We start from the raw sequence: 17,427 nt of genomic DNA on the forward strand, positions 1-17,427 counted from the left end.
CACACACACACACACACACACACACACACACACACACACACACACACACACACACACACACGAACTCACAAAACGGAGCGATGCAGGGAGGAGGAGAGTGCAAGTGAAGCCGTGCACCTCTATGCATAGACGCTCGACCGAAATATTGCAGTTACCTGCTCCTGACCGGGTTGATCAGGCAGGAATCTGTTGGTATTTGGAAATCAAATCCACGGATACGTCCTGGACACATCTGTGCATATATGAACCGTGCCACATGCACGTACTGAAAACACAAGTTGAGAGGTCTTTCTGTTTTTGCACACAGCTTGGGAAAACCCGATAGTGGCAGATAATGTTTCAGACAGAGCGATGTATTGACCAATCACATGGTCAATACAGCAACAATCAGTCTGGCAGGCTGTCTGCCCCTCCATCTGTCTGTTATTTTTCCTTATCCACCGCTCCGTCCTTGCATATCACCATTTACCTGCTGCCTCTCTCATCAAACATCCACCCAATCAACCAGCTAATGAATCAATAATCTGAACATAGTCACCACTTCAGGGAACGTAAACTTGCTCAAGTACTGTACTTGAGTACAGTTGTGAGCTACTCACTCCCTTATATAGTGTATATCTAACACTTCACCTATGCAGATTCAGAATACGATAACAATTAGGATTTCCCCAGGAGGGAATTTAGACATTACTCTCAATCATTTGTCACAGTTCAGGGGAAGTTCCTCAGTAGATCCAGCGGTTAACATCACTGTATCGCAGGCTAGTAGCAATATAAAAGGATCTTTTATCCAGGCTCATGGTAGAACAAAATATTAAAACCAGGAAACTTTCCAAAAGATAACCAGAATAACAAAAGGTAAAGAAAACAATAGAGGATTAAAAAAAAAAAAGTGATGATCTTATAGAGATCAAGGTTGTAGGTGCTGAAATGGCGTTTTCTGTTCTGGAGTATTTATTCACGATAACATTGTCCTGTGTGAGCAGTTTGGACAGGCACTACAAAGAGGTTGAGTGTGTGTTCACCGCTGCCTGATAAATGCATTGCATGGCTCATTAAAAGACGTTTAATTGTAATAAAGAAGAATTGTAAAAATAAAATAAACACAATTTATGATTTATGGTTTTTAAGGGAAAAAAGTGGATTCTGTGTTTGTATCTCACCCTCAGTTTCCTCTGTGGTCTTCCGCTTTTCCCCCAGCCTAGCAGCTCCATCTTTGACATCCTTATATATTCATGAGCCCTCCTCTGCACATGTCCAAACCTTCTCAGGCTCACCTCTCGAACTTTCTCTCCAAACAGTTCAACCTGAGCTCTCCCTCTGTATGCATGTCTCCCTGTATACTCATTTCTAATTCTGTCCATCCCACAGAACACTTCCAGCTGTCTTTTTCTTTGTGCCACAAACCACACATCATAGCAAGTCTCATTACCAGCTCATAAATCTTTCCTTTGACTCTTGCTACCATTCTGACACTGGTCTCCACCCACTCCAACCTACCTGCATGCTCCTCACCTCTCTTGTGCACTGTACCTTGACCCCAGGTATTTAAACTTGTTTTGCTCTCTAATCTCACAACTGATCACAAAGTTGTCTGTGAACATTATAGTCCACAGAGACTCCCTTTTTTGACCTCATCTGTCAATCACTATTGCAAGGTGTAACCTCAGCCCCATCTGTCACTCCTACTGCACACCACTACTGTCTCACTATCCTCATACATGGCCTGCATCAATCGCATACTTTCCTGCCACTCCTGGCTTTAGTTCCAAAGCTAATGGAATATGAAACAGGAATAAAATCAATGCATACAAGACAACTTCAGAATACTATCTAAAGGCTGAAACCATATCAATGTGCACATCTCAAATATGCAACAAAATATGTCCCCACGCCCCAAACAAACAAACACACATGCACGCACAATCTTTTAGTCTTTGCCAGGATACAGGTGGGTTTTATCTCCATCCGCCCTTGTTCATTACTTCTTAGCGAATGAGTCAGTGTTTGACTGATAGCAGCTGGACGGCTGAAAGCTCTGCAGGAAAAGGAAACAAGAGCGAAAAATATATTAGCAAAGTTGGCTGAAGTGTGAAACTCCAAACTTCTGTTTAGACTTTCTGGTTTTTGAAAGAGCCACAACAACTTTTAAACGGACTGAAGTGACATTTGCCGGTGAGTTTTCAAGCTGTGCTGCAGCGGAGTAGCTAATTAGCTATCAAGCCTGCTAAGTGACAGCAGCTGTGCCTTTCCCTCAGTGAAGGTTTGTTTAGTGGCAGTTTTATTTGAACGGGAATGTCAAGAAGTGTGCTCATATTTGTAAGTCGATAGGAATATTATATTATTATTTTACATTAGGATGTTATTACCACATGATGCTGCTGTTCAAAGGTCGCGGTTCTTGATTGAGTGGTAGCAGGCTACCAGAGGCCTGCACTACAAAGCAGGATTTAATCTTATCCGGGTACCTTTAGGGTTAAGTCCGGGTTTTCAGTACGACGAAGGTGATTCAGTTTTTTACCGGGTATATCACCATGGCAACTTATGCTACAAACTAACCTGTTTCGGAGGTGACGTTACAAATGTCTTTTATTTTTTATTTTTTAAACCTGTCCTGTAGGCAGAATCATGGTCTGAATGCTTTGTTGTGCCAAACACATTTGCTTTTCCAACACTCTCTGTAGACTCTCTCTTCTTAATGTTTCTATTTTATTTATTAAGTTTATTTTATTATTCATATTATTGCCTGTGGGGATATTATGCTGGAGCGGACTGGGGGTGAAGGCCAGATTGGCTAAAAGAAGAAGAAAGCAGAGGAATAGAAGAAGAAAAGGGACAGAACAAAAAAGAGAAAAGGAGGAGGGAGAAGCAAAAAGACGCGCTGGGCCACTGCTGCAGACCGAGCTCTCACCCAGGAGAGCTCACAATCTGAGGGTACACGTCCTGATGCCTGAGCTCCCACAGTCAAGGGTGGGAGTACCAGGGGGCCAGAGGCAGTGGGCAGCCGACCCCACTGCATGCTTTCCACTCCACGGTGAGCCAACGATGGGGACTTGCACCTCTCAGAACCGCTCAACACCCGGCAGAGCCCCCACCGCACAACAAAGAGGCCCAAGCCACCCTGGAACACAGTCTCCAAGATAGCAGACGAGCAACACAACCAAAACGCCCAGTCAGGTACCCCGCCCCAGGCAGGGTATATGAAATACGGCTGTAGAAGACGAATATCTTTTTCAAGGGAGAGCTGATATATTTTTTGTATCTACAATAAATACAAAAAATGGCACAAACAGTCACAAAGCACAGCGGAAGTGTTTTTTGGGGAGACCGTAACATGACAGGACATTGGCAGAAGCCAACAGTAAGCAGCTAATGTAGCTACAGTATTATTTGACTTATCATTAAAACACATATTTCATGTCTTTTTCCCTCACAACACTCATAATTCTCTGCTTCTTTGTTTCTCAGTACAGTCTTTCACATGTTTTGGTTTCTGTCATTTTCACAGCTGTTCCTCACATTACTGTCTCCCCCAAAAATACTTAAATTGTGTTTTTCAGATTATTTTTTTCTACTTCTGCTGTGTTTTATTCAGCCCCTGTTGTTTTTGTGTGGTTTTGCAGCAATTTTCAATTGGTTGATGTTTTCTGAAGTTGCACTGACCTCTCAAGGCCACTGTGTATTACCCCTTCATACATCCTGTTGACTAAAGCCTATTTACTAATATAAAGAAATATATTAGAATTTTAAAAAAGTTCATACAAACATCAGCAATCACTTTTTAGCAGACAAAATGATGATCATTCATGATTTTATCTCTTTTCATTTGGATTGCTGCAACAGACAAATCAGCTTTAGATTGCCTTCAGACTGTACAGAATGCTGCAGTAAGATTTTATTAGCAATAACAGAAGATCCCATATTACTCAAGTTTTGACTTCTCTTCATTGGTTGCCAGTAAATTTTAGGTTTCATATAAAAATTTTAGCTTTAACTATTAGAGCTCTACACGGTGAAGTATGTCTTTGAACTGTTGAAACTTCATGCTTCTTCCCGAGCACTTAGGTCTTCAGGTCAGAGGCTGCTGTTGGCCCCACGTGCTAGCTTTAAAACCTGTGGGGATCGGGCTTTTCAGGCAGTGGCACCAAGGTGTCTTTATGCTGTACAGACTTTATTGACTCATTAAAAAAGCAGCTGAAAACATTTCTATAAAGACGAGCTGCAAATTAATTTGTTTTCTTATATTTTCATTATATGTTTTATGTTTTTATTTTATTTTTCTGCTTATTCTCGTATGACTGAGCCATTAGCTTTTTCTGAATTTGGAGGTCGATTTGTCAAGCTAAGTGTGTCTAGTGTGTGTGTGTGTGTGTGTGTGTGGTGGGGTTCCAGTTGTGCTCGGCTGAATGTCTGGGTGTGATGACAGTCTCAAGAAGCTGAAAAACTAAGGTGACTGAACTGCTTTATATTTTGTTTTGTTTTTTAAGACTTTCACTCTCCAAATGTAGCTCTTCTTCAGACCTTTGCTCAACTAAAGTGATGGGCCCGCTTATTCAAAGAAACTCGAGTATGTGTCTATACAGTCTTCCTTTTTTAGTATTTGTTTTATTCTTTTATAAGCTAATTTTATTATAAATACAACTATGTTTACTGTTATCTGTATTTATCCCATGAGTTCTATCAGAATCAGAATCAGAAAGGGTTTTATTGCCAAATGTTGAGCGGTTTACAACATTAGGAAATTGCTGCGGTGCTTCAGTGCAAACATACTGTTATAAATTACGCTTAAATAGACATGAAAATAAAAATGAGAATAAGAATTAAAAGTGCTAGAGTAGATAGATATATACATGATATATACATGAGTGCAGGTGGTGATCAGTGCCAAACATGGAATGATGCAGTGACACAGCGTAGGGTCATGTGTTAGTGGTGGGAACAGTCATACGGTTATTTTCTGTTCCAACACAAAAAAATTTCTTCTGACGTTTGTGCTTTTGGTGTCAGGTAATTGGAGAAATGGATTTCCCACTGGGAAAATGAATGTGGCCTCTCCAGGTTGGAAAAACATCTTAGAAAGTCAGAGGTAATTTCCCTGCATTCATGTGGCTTCTTGGGTTGTTAGAATTCATGAATTGCAAAGTTGTTTCACCAACTTTTTTGTATTCATGTGGAATCAACATGGACACAAGATGGAAAAACTGTTTCAATTTTCAGTATTTAAAGTCTGTTGATGGCTGTTTCCACAACGGAAAATAACCTCTCCAAATGTAGCTCACACTAGGTGGACAGCAGCTAAATGTTAAAAACCTAGCAACAAATTAAAGGTAACCTTTAGCAAAAAAAAAGCAATAATATTAAACAATTATTCTGACAAACCAAGTATAAACTTTCAATTCAGTTCTCTTTACATAGCGCCAAATCACAACAACAGTCGCTCAAGGGCTTTATATTGTAAGGTAGACCCTACAATAATACATACAGAGAAAAACCCAACAATCATATGACCCCCTATGAGCAAGCACTTTGGCGACAGTGGGAAGGAAAAACTCCCTTTTAACAGGAAGAAACCTCCGGCAGAACCAGGCTCAGGGAGGGGCGGGGCCATCTGCTGCGACCGGTTGGGGTGAGAGAAGGAAGACAGATCAGCAGTGAGACTTTGCACTTTATCCATGGTAAATGGCCTGTATTTGTATAGCGCTTTTCTAGTCCAAGGACCCCAAAGCGCTTCACACTACATTCAGTCATTCACCCATTACGGATGGCAAGCTACATTGTAGCCACAGCTGCCCTGGGGCGCACTGACAGAGGCGAGGCTGCCGGACACTGGCGCCACCGGGCCCTCTGACCACCACCAGTAGGCAAACATGGGGTTAGTATCTTGCCCAAGGATATTTGGCATGCAGCCAGGATGCAGCCTGGGATCGAACCACCGACCTTCTGATTAGTGGCTGACCTGCTCTGCCATCTGAGCTACAGCCACCCTACAGCCACCCCATCCGTCTATTATCTTCCCTTTATTCTTATTAAGGTTGTGTCAAAATTTTCCTGGGAGAAAATATAATTTCCTGTGCTACATGTCCTGGTCTGAGCATTTCAAAAACTGCGGCTCTTATGGGGTTTTTCCCATACAACCTGTCTGTGGGGTTTAGAGAGTGGTCCAAAAAAGAAAATATGTGGTGAGCAGCAGTTCTCTGGTAGAACATGCCTTCTTCATGCAAGAAGACAAGAGAATTTCTGATTTGAGCTAACAGAAAGAGAAAAGTAAGGCAAATAATGAAAGTATGTGGAAGAGGATGTTTGAATGCACAATAAGCTGAACTGTGAAGGAGATGGTCTACAGCAGCAGAAGACCACACCAAGTGCAAATCTGTCAGCTGAGAACAAAATGCTGAGGCTACATTTCACACAGGCTTGCCAGAATCGGACAATAGAAGATGTGACGATTCTGATGAGTCTCAGTGGCTGTCTCATGGCTGCTTCCACAATGTCACCAACCTCAATTCTGGTTCTCAAAAAACAATGAGTTCACTGCACTCAAATGGCCTCCACAGTCACCAGATCTTCATCCAGCAGTCACCTTCGGGATGTTGTGGAGCAGGAGATTGACATCATGGATGTGCAGCTGACAAATCGGCAGTAAATCTTTGATCTCTGATAAATGTTTCCAGCACATTCTTGAATCTGTGCCATTAAGAATTAAGGCTTCTCCGAAGGCACAAGGGGTCCAACCCAGTACAAGCAAGGTGTACTGTATAAAGTATCCAGACTGTGTGTGTACATTATTTCCAGTTAAAATGGTGGTCTATGTTCTGTATTATTAATAATTGAGACAGGATATCCATAATAATACTCTAACATGCAGCTGTAGCTGTGAGCACAGGGGCCCCACCCACCCTCACTTCAAATCTTCCAGTTACGAGGAGCTGCCAATCAGAAGAAAGGTGTGTTAAGAGAATGTGGATGGGAGCTAAAAAGATTGTTTTTGGTTATTATTACTATAATTATTATTATTTGGTTAGATTATTTAGGTAGTGGATAAATTGGGGGTCTGCACCAGTAGAGATTATTTTCAGCTTTGAATCGTGCAAACTTGAGGAACAATTGAAAATACAAAGCTGGAAATGAGCTTAAAAGGTTCCTTTTAATGTCCTGTTTAAACACATTAAGCAACAAAACAACACATCTTGTTGTTCTCCACTCACTGAACAAACTGTAAGAATAAAACTGAGGCTGATTTTAGTTGTGAGTCACTGCATGTTCTGCATGTGACACATACTCTATATAATTTAAAAAAACACACATGGGGTGAATGTAAAAATCTGTTTCTTTTTGGGGAGAATTCAGAATTTTTTCTTCTCTTCACGTGTGATTACAGAGCAGAAATGTGTGATTTTCCTCATTAAATTACATGTGAAAACCTGAGCTCAGCAGCAAAATGAAGTCAAATTACAGCGAGGTCTCTAAAACAGCATTAGTCTTCTGAGGAATATAAAATTGCCACTGTACTGTACTTTGTACTGTTATTTTGTCACAGCCAAATCAGACAAGTGCAGTTTGGCAGGACGCATTTGACTGGCTTGAATTTAATGATAATGCGACGTATAAAGATACATTATGGTACATTTTTCCCCTCTCATTCTGTGATCTTGTTGAAGCATTATCCTGTAGGTTAAACAGAAGTGCATCAGTGAAAATAACAGCATTAAATGCACATTGTCTGGGCACATATTTAAAAATATATTTAAGTGAAATTAGCTGTATTAAGGCAACAAAGGATTTATTCAAGAACACAACAAGACTGATGGTAATGTCTTTATTTTGTGAACAATAGCATCACAATTTGGAGGTGCAGCTTGGATAATTACAGCCTGGAGCTTTGGGCTTCCTGGCCATGCCATAAAAATGAGTTGCCAGGCACATGCTGACCTTTTGTGATATTTTTAAAAACCCTGAAAATACTAAGAAGGCCAGTGTCTCTCTGACGTACTCCCCTTCCCCCCTCAATCTCATTTCCCCCCACACATCTCCCTCATCTACTGGAGAGAAACTGAAGCACCACTTCAAGCCAGCGCTATTATTTGCTCCTTTCGAGGCCCGGCCCCTGAAGTACCGCACTCAGTTAGGACCTGTAATGTAGATTCCATTTCAGCTGCTATTAGGCCTCATCCGTTATAGCAGACCTGCCTGTTCGTTATTCCTCCACTACTCTCTCCATCCTCCACATGCATCCATCCGACCCCCCCCCACACACACACACACACACACACACACACACACACACACACCACCACCACCCCTTCCTGCTTTCTGCTTTGGTGCTGCCATCCCTCAACTCATCCTCTCATTCCTCCTCAGTCCTCCACCCATCTGCCCCCCATCCCACCCTGCTATCTCTCCACTCCACATCTGACCACCCCAGTTTCTTCCACCCTCTCCCCTCCATCCATCCACTTCACTTCGCTCCACTCCCATCCCCAGCCTTGCCCCCAGGGGAGCCCTGCAAACTGCTTATTCAACAATCGGCTGCCATAAAGATATGTAATGACATTTTCGAAGGCAAAGAGGCCTGTGTGGTTTTTAATTCATATTTAATGGCTGTCAGGCTAAATAGCCCACTATCCTAAATGGGAGAGAGGCTGCTGCCCTTCCACTTAAGACTGAAAGCCGTCTGCTTGTGGATATCTGCTGGTTGCACAGAGCTTCTGCTGCAGCAGTCCATTTCTGTTTGTTCCTATTTTGGAAAATCACTCAAGGCGCAAAGAGTGACTCCACATCTTTAGAAACAAAGATGAATTTTTTATTCATATCTCACAGGATACTAATGATTTAAAAAAGCGTTCTTGCGGTTGAGGTCGTTTGAATGTGTGGTTCTTTTTTTGTTTGGTTTATTTTGTTTAAAATGATTTAAATCAAAAAAGTTCCCAACGTGATGCCCTCAAAATGTGCTAATTTTAACATGCAAAATATATTTAATGAAGGCATGCGGTATTCTACCTTCATGCTTTGAAGATTTTCTGAGTGACTAGCCTTTGAAATTCATTGAGTTGGTCAAAATGATCCCCTTTTAATTTGCCTTAGTTTTTCAGGATTTTTGATCCCTCGTAAGAACAGGACAGGAGTTAAAACATTACATTTTCAAAAACACATTGAAGCTCTGTTACAAAGCAGTGGATTTAAAAAAAAAACAATGCTTGGTATGAGTCTTTGTTTCTGTTGCTATAGATCATTAACAGGAAATTGTTGCAGTTTTGCTGTTAAAGCTATGATCTATACCATCACATCAATGCACAAATTCACATGATTTTGGCTTTAGATTGATTTGATTTGGGGTTTGTTTTTTTTTTGTTAGCCCTGAAATTTTCATGTAGCTGTTTTCTGTATCTATGACGTTATTAAGGCTCAGTAACTTGAAAAAAACCCAAGCGTATTCGACCTTACTCTGAAGGAAAATCCTGAGCACTGTGCAATTTTTTGAGGTTTTAAAAACTATTAGAAATAAATACTTTTTTAATCAACAACCAGAAAAATGCATACACTTCTGTTAATCAGGGTGACACATTTATTGCCTCAAGTAGATGCAGATGAGTCGTGCTTAGTCGAGCCAATAGAATCCTGAACTACTCTAACTACTCTTAATCACAACAATTGAAGATACTACTACAAATAAAGGTACAGTATAGTTTTCAAATAAATGTGTACATAAACACATTTGATATCCCTCAAATTTATACCTTAATATTGGCTGAATATCATACACAGATAAATCTATTCTTGTCTCCTTTTTTCTTTCTTTGTCTGCCTGACAATCTCCTCCTTTTATTCCTCTGAACGCCTGCAAATATCACTTCTCTCCCTCTGTATGTTGCACTTATTCACAGTCCTGCTCCTGGAGAGTTTTTCTTGTGATTGTGCACATGTTTGGAGTATGTCCAGTTAGAAAAGGCAAAGACATTTCTTTCCTTCTTAAAAATAAATAAATAATGCAGGCAGTGCAGTGCAGAAATGCTCCCTGTGGAGGGTGAATTTATGTTCTTTCTCATGAAACTTCTCCATCATTAATGAGAGAACCGACCAATAGATCTCACGAGGGAGTGTACTCTCCCTGCGTACTTGCTTCTTGGGTTGTGAGGTGCAGCGGGCCCTCCACTGATGGTGACAGCCGTCCAGCCACACTTTCAAGTCATAAATTCACTGTGATTATGATTGCTGTTATAACTAACCTCTGGAGTAGCTCGCTTGGTATCTTACTGAAGGTTGTCTCAACAGCTTTAAAATGCAAATGTTTTCATCCTGAATTGGTTGAAAAGAAGAGACCGTTTTAATAAAAGCTGTGCTAAACAAACCACTGTTTTTCATTCATTTTGGAAGTGATGTTTGTGTTTGGGAGAAAGTCCTGGTCTTACAAGTGTAGGGAGGAGAGGAGCAGGTGAAATGTAACTACGGTATTCTACCAATGCTTTTATTTTAATCTGATAAAAAACACAAATCAATGATCTGATCGTATGCTTTCAAGATCTCAAGTTTACAAGAATAGAATTCTGGTGTTTTCATTTTTATCCATTTGTCTCTTTGATGGACCTCTAGTGTGCGTCGGCTATGAAGTTAAATATGTCACAAAATGCCAGAGCTTGTCTGCATTTTGCGACCTGTCTACCTTCCCATTGGATAATCTTGCCCTGCTGAATATATGGACTGTCCTATATGAGAGCGCTGTGCTGTTAAACCCAGGAAAAATCAGAGGATGAAAAATGTGCTTTAACCTTAAAACCTCTTGCTGATTATTTGTTTATAAAATAAAATCAGGATAATAAATGTCAGTTGCTGGCATTTAGTAGCTGCTCTTATTGGTAAAGAGTAAATAAGCAGGTAGTGGTTTGGCATCATAATTCAGCGGGATGTCTGGATTTGTGGCTTTTATGTTTCCTTTTTTCCACAGAAAACAATTTGCTGTTAGTTTTTGGACTTCATTTGATTCCATAGATCTGATTTAAATATAGTGTTTTGGTCCAAACTGGAATATTTTGTGCAGACACTTACAGTAATCTCACCTGGTTAATCGTTGAAACTGCAAACCAAACTAAAATCTAAATACTATACAAAAAATAAAACAAAAAACAATTAAGACTCTTCCATTGCTATGAGCGTGTGCTAATTAGCAAATGCTTTACTAAAAACTGAGATTGCACAGCAGTAAATCCTCACATTTATGTTGCTGTCATTACATTGCAGACTGTTCTGTTGCGACAACCAGTCAATTTACTCTTCGTTCTCCACGTGCCGATCAGCCGTTGGTCGATGCCTGCCGCTTACCTCCATACAGACGGGATGTCAGAGGTTTGAAAGGTCGGGACTGTGTGCAGAGTTTCTCCCGGCTGTCTGGAAAATATGAGTAAGTGAGCATTGATCTTTTCCCACTTACTGTAGGTTCTTTTAAGGCAAGGCAACTCTGGAAGCAACGCTAAAAAACTAAAGTGTAAAAGGAGAAAATAAGCAGTCAGAGATGACGCGTAAACGCTGAGGGGAAAATGTGGCATTTGCTGGCTGATTTGTAATAATTACATAGTAGGCGCAAATTAAAACCTTGAGGGCCATTTATAATTTTAGATTGCACTTTTGGCCTAATATTTGGCACAGCAGGGGGGTCGGCACAAATGTTTTTAAGCCTTTTCAAAATGAAGTGATGGCTGCACCATTTGGAACGACTTGAAAGTAATCAACAGTGGTACAACAACAGAGAAGTGCAGTAGTGTGCTCAGTCAAATGCGCTAATGCAATCACGTCCATGGAATAGTAATTGATTAAGTGTTAGTTAAAGTTAATTACAGACAAAACGGCTCTCGGACTCACGATGGAATCTGCTCGGCCGCTAAAAAATTAAAGTATTTTTCTCAGTCACTGATGTATATCGTTGGAAATGTAGACAGTGGGTCTAATTGCATGTAAACCACTTGTGCCCAGTCATCTAGCCGATGACTAACTGGTCCAGCATGCAGCATCGCCAGCAGTATTAAGTCATCGTCATGAAACAAAAAGCGCTGGGGGCTGGAGAGAAAAGGATCATCGCTACTACCAAATATTGATGCCCTGGCTGCCTCGCATCATTTTTTTCTGAGCAGGGTCCAGGCGCTGAAATGTAAATAAATCTATCAGGGCAAGGAGCCGGGGGCTCCGGTTACCACTCCTAACAATCAAGAGGCTTTTCATGCTACCCTGGAGGGCCATTCCTGTAACGCTAGCACACTGGAGAGAGCCACAAATCATCATCTCTCCTATGCTCTCACTCCCACTGTCTCTCTCGTTGGACTCTGGTCTTTCTTTCTATCCTCCCTCTTCCATTTTTTCCTCCCTCTCTTGTTCTTTCACTTACACCACAGTCCCCCATTCTCTGTTCCCTTTTTTCTTTTCAGCCTTCTCTCTTGTTAGCACCCATCTTTTCTTCTTAATGCCCTTCATCATAATCTCCTCATGCTCTCTGCTCTCCCACAGCTCTGTCTTTATTCTCATACTCCTACTCGTGGTTCTTCACAACTCCCTAAAGCTCATAGTGAGCCTCACACGACAACAAAATGAAAGGCCAGGGACTTGCAGCCACATTTATCAAGATCTCAAAAGATCATTTCATTTTACAACCATTTCTGTGTCAGAAAACCACTTATCAGCACGTCATCTGTACAATAATATAGCATCGGTTCAGTGCCGGCTCAGGAAGGAAGCTCAAAACGTGGTGCTGTCTGCAGGTGTATTTTATGTCAAATTCTGTGTATGAAAGGCTACACAGAAATAAATATTGTAATTTTTGGGTCTAATATCCTTCCAAATTATTCTACGCTAATGTATAAGATATCACACAACACAGATTACAAAGTTTCTAAAGGTGTTTACTACACTTGGTCTCTTTTAGTCCTCCAAGTAAATTCAGAGAATTAGTCAGCATGTTTGCACTTATATGAACTCTCAAAACACACACGCAGTGAAACAAATCATCCTCTATTTACTGACTTACTTGGCCCTTTATTGTCATAATACATATACAATGAAATAAGTAGAATAGTACTGTAAGGTTAAATTTATTGCGTTTTTATTTTTACCTGTAATGGAAAGCTTAATTCACAAGTTAAACATCATATTGTTTTCAAACTAGGCACTGTGACCATGAACTCGCCAGGAGAGCTTTTACTGAGGTCACAGAGTATCAACGCCGAGAGCTGATTTCCCGTAGACTGCAGTACAGTGAGTCTGATGCCCCCTGATGAAAATGGGGATGAATTTTCACTCTTCAGAAAATACAGTCTTTGATTTGATATGTTATGACCATACAGTAGGCTGTAGACAGCGGTCAAAGTCGATTGTGGCAGCTGCAGGAACCTTAAAATGTGGTGTGGCAGTGCAGCAAGGGGCGAAAAAAATTGAGATCCCTTAAAATAACTTCCGAATTGATTTATACTGCGAGCTCCAACAGGTCTGTCTTTGTGGACTGGCCGTGTGTGGTGTGGCTCCAAAGTTTATATTCTGCTGTAAAAAAGTGTTTTCCCACTTCCTGTTTTCTGATATCTTGCTTTTTCAATTATTTCTCACACTTGCATGGATCAGATTAACAAATTTTAAGATCAGGCAAAGATAACCGGAGTTAATACAAATTACACTTGTTAAGTGATGATTTCATTTATTAAAGGAGAAAGGTTATCCAAACCTACCTGGCCCTGCGTGAAAAAGTAATTGCCCTGAAAACCTAATAACTGTTGTGCCACCGTTGGCAGCAAGAACTCTAATCAAACGTTTGTGTTAAATGGCAGCAAATGTTTCACATCACTGTGGAGGAATTTTGGCTCGCTCTTCTTTGCAATATCTTTCATGAAAATTCAGCCACACTGAGGAGGTTTTGACCATGAACGGCCCGTTTAAGGTCAAAGCATCTCAATCAGATTAAAGTCTGGACTTTGACTGGGCCATAAGCCGAGTGCTCTCGAGCTTGAAGATTTTGTAGTAAAAAGCTGAATTAAGGTTGCATTAATTACATCTTTTTATGAAATGCTGTGTTAGTTTTATACCAGATGTAACGGGATGTAAACATGTCAAAAAGGTTGAACTTTTGTGTCGTCAGTCCACAAAATATTGTGTTCTTTTGGTCAGCAGTGGTTTTCTCCTTTGAAATCTCTCATGGGTAACATTTTTGGCTTGACTCTTTCTTATTGTTGAGTCGCGAATACTGACCTTAACTGAGCCTGCGGTTCGTCAGATGTTGTTCTGGGTTCTTCTGTGACCTCCTGGATGAGATGTCAATGGAGTAATTTTGATAGGCTGCCCACTCCTACCAGTTCACCACTGTCCCAAAGTTTTCCATTGATGTAGAATGGCTGGCCCAGTGGTTCACTGGAGTTCCAAATGGCTTTGTAACTCTTTCCAGACGTTAAGGAGTTTGTTTCTCAGCTGTTTCTTTAGATCATAACATGATGTGCTGCTTTCTGGAATCTTCTATCCTACTTCACGTTGACTGACAGGTTCTATTTAAGTGATTTTTAAAAGTTTGACTGGGCTGGTAGTTATCAGGCCTGGGTGTGATTAATGAGATGTAATGTTGTTTTTGAAAATATGTGGTTAGCTGGAGTTTAAAAAGGGGGCAATTACCTCATCACACAAGCCCAGGTTGGTTTGGTAAGTTTTTTCCCCTTTAATAAATAAAATAATCATTTACAAACTGCATTTACTGTAAACTGTATGTACTCTGGCTTTGTATAGTAAAACTAAGAAATTCTCAGATAGTCTCACTGCAGTATATACATCAAGTTACATTAGCCTTTCCAACTCCTAGCCACTATAATGTTAGTATAAAGACCATCATAATCTCAAAATAATTATACAAAATTTAACCTAAATTCTAGAACAGAATAAGTTTTAAGTGTAATCAAGTTTCATTAACCTCAGCAGTCCTCATCTCCCAAAGTGATTTCTGGTCTTCCTGTCCTGTCTTGTCCTCTCTTTGTTAGGTCATAATCCATGTCTGAGAGTGAAGTACATTTCAGAACAGTTACTGAGCTTCTGCTCACATCCCTTCAGCAACCGCAGCTCTCTCACTGTCTGCATGAACGCGTGTGTGACTGAAAAGAGACATAAAAAAATTAGTCACAAGTGTTGGGATGCCATTCTTGATCATTCCAGCCCTCTTAAACCCGTGGCTGCAGATAACTTAAATAAGGAAATATAGTTCTAAGATGTTCACTTTGGACTGCAGAGGGAAGCGTCAGTGTTTTGAAAAGAACAGGAAGTTAACTATTGAACTCTGTTTTCCCGATTCGGCCCGTGGTCAGCTTTTGCAGCAGCAGCAGTTGCTTGAAATAGAAAAATCAACCAGATTCTCACACTAAGAACACCAGAACCTGAAACTACAGGAGCTTAACCAAATGATGGCAACATAATGAACCTCGAGTTTTTCGGGTTTTCATTTGACTGGCTGCAGCTGCTCTTTGTTCTAGGTAAGGAGAGGCCCAAACCAATGATTATAACAGACATTTATGCATATTTACTGAGGTTAAGTTGATGATATAGAAGTGATAACGACTGCATGGTGTTTATGGGAGAGCAGAATGGGGCGCACGTCAGATTTTGGAAATCCCTGCTGTATGGTATTCATTTGATGTGACTCACAAATGAGTAGACGGCAGTCCCATTAGCTCAACCCTCACAGCACAATATTTGAGTGCCAGCTGTTTGTGTTGCATACCCCTCACTTTTCTTTTGTGGTGGAGAAATGGATTTGCTTTTAAAGACAGCATGCTCTTTTGAGAAAAAAATCGGGAGACTGAGCCGAAATGGTACATGTCGGTAAGAAGGTTTTGTTCAGAGGTGAGAAAGGAGGTTTTGGCGGCTACTGACTCACTGGTATTGATCGTCCATCTCACAAAACCCCTGTACAAATCTTATCATCAACTAGGACACTAAAAGCCTTACTTGCTGCACATTTACACATTATGAAGACATATTTGCTGGTCATGGATGCAGCCTTTACACAAATAACTCCTCATGCTGTCTTCGTCCTGATCGATGGTGGCCTGATCGTGTATTTGAGCAATCTGGTTTGAGGCCCTGGGACTTGGCTAGTTCTGTTCTGACCCTCAGAGGGCTGCAAGACGACAAAGGTCATGGTCACAGTTTGGACTGACACTGCCAGAGGTCGGTTAATATGCATCAGATGAAACAAAGCACGCCTGAAAATGGGGAGGCCATTTCAAGGATTTTTTGCAATTTTATCATTTCTTTTTAGTTTTGAAGTAAATTTTTCTCGCAGCGTCTACAGGCAGCCAAATTTCTGCTTTTTATACAAAGCTGATCAGCATCAACCCATTGATTTGGTGTTCTAGATAAATAAACCGAACGATATATTTACAGGAGTGGTCTAGGTAATAATTTCCTCTGCATGCTGAGCATAATTTCTCATTGGTGTACTTCCCGGGAGAGTGACTAAATCTCATCTCTGTTCCTTAAGTGTGATTTCCCGACTGCCCACAAAGCTGTCAGGCAGCCAGGTGGATTGGATAGTGGTGATTTAGAAAAATAACAGATTGGGAACCCAAGGACCAGCTACACGTTATTGGGCTACAGATGCATTGAACAGTACTGATATAATATCAAAAGAAAAACAGAATTAGGAGTGAAAAATAGTTTTCAGTATTCGTTGCTTCTCAGTGAACTCTGACTCATGACTGTGACTCTGGATGGGTATCGTTTAGGTTTTATCCGATACCGGTGCCAAACCAGTACTTTTGAAACGGTGCTGGTACTTAAACGGTGCTCGAACCGGTGCTTAAGGAATGGAGAACACAAACTTTGTCCAAAAACCTCTTATGTTTTTATTTTTAGCAGTCTCTTTTTTTTCTGCAAAATGATAACCAAGTTAGCCTTTTCTGTTGATACAACATACCTCCTTTGTTTGGAACCGGCAGCAAGCTATCAAATACGGTGCATTTCTCGACTTTAAAAAAAAAAAACGCTATGCGTCGCCAGGTGTTTCATCAGATTCAAGGTGTTACCTCCTTTGCACAGTATCAACTTAAAGCACTTCTTGCAGGCTGCTGAGTTTGCATCTTTTGCTGTGAAGTACAGCCAGACTTTTGACCGCTTCGCCTTGGGCATTTTTAATCTGTAGCTCTGCTCTAAAAGAACGTACGTACCTGGGCCCGCCTACTATCCTTGGAAAGGTAAAATGATTGGCTAGAATCCAAAGCGTATGACATCTCAGGAAAATAAAGCAGCGAAATGTGCGCTGCTTTTCGGTCTGGTTACTACGTTTATGTCAGAACCGGTGCCGGTACCGATCCCTATGCATAAATGTGCTAAACGTTGTGAATACAATAATAATTTGTTCAAAACACAGACTTAACAATGTGGTGTATGCTGTACAGTGCAGCGAGGAATGCCCAGACCTCTACA

The 17,427-nt window shown here is 40.8% G+C and overlaps 1 long non-coding RNA gene across 1 annotated transcript in view; it reads right to left on the reverse strand.

The window, feature by feature from the left end:
• The window catches only part of LOC102300493, a 6,360-nt gene extending 3,693 nt beyond the window's left edge, over positions 1-2,667 (reverse strand). The window contains exons 1-2 of the long non-coding RNA XR_006054461.1: positions 2,370-2,667; positions 1,925-2,038 (exon numbers count right to left, since the gene is read on the reverse strand). This is a non-coding gene — a long non-coding RNA (uncharacterized LOC102300493). The remainder of the gene's footprint in view (positions 1-1,924; positions 2,039-2,369) is intronic.
• Between the last annotated feature and the right edge of the window lie 14,760 nt (positions 2,668-17,427).

Source organism: Haplochromis burtoni, unplaced genomic scaffold (genome assembly GCF_018398535.1).
Source record: "Haplochromis burtoni strain Fernald_Lab_line unplaced genomic scaffold, NCSU_Asbu1 Contig_64, whole genome shotgun sequence".
Classification (NCBI taxonomy): Eukaryota; Metazoa; Chordata; class Actinopteri; order Cichliformes; family Cichlidae; genus Haplochromis; species Haplochromis burtoni.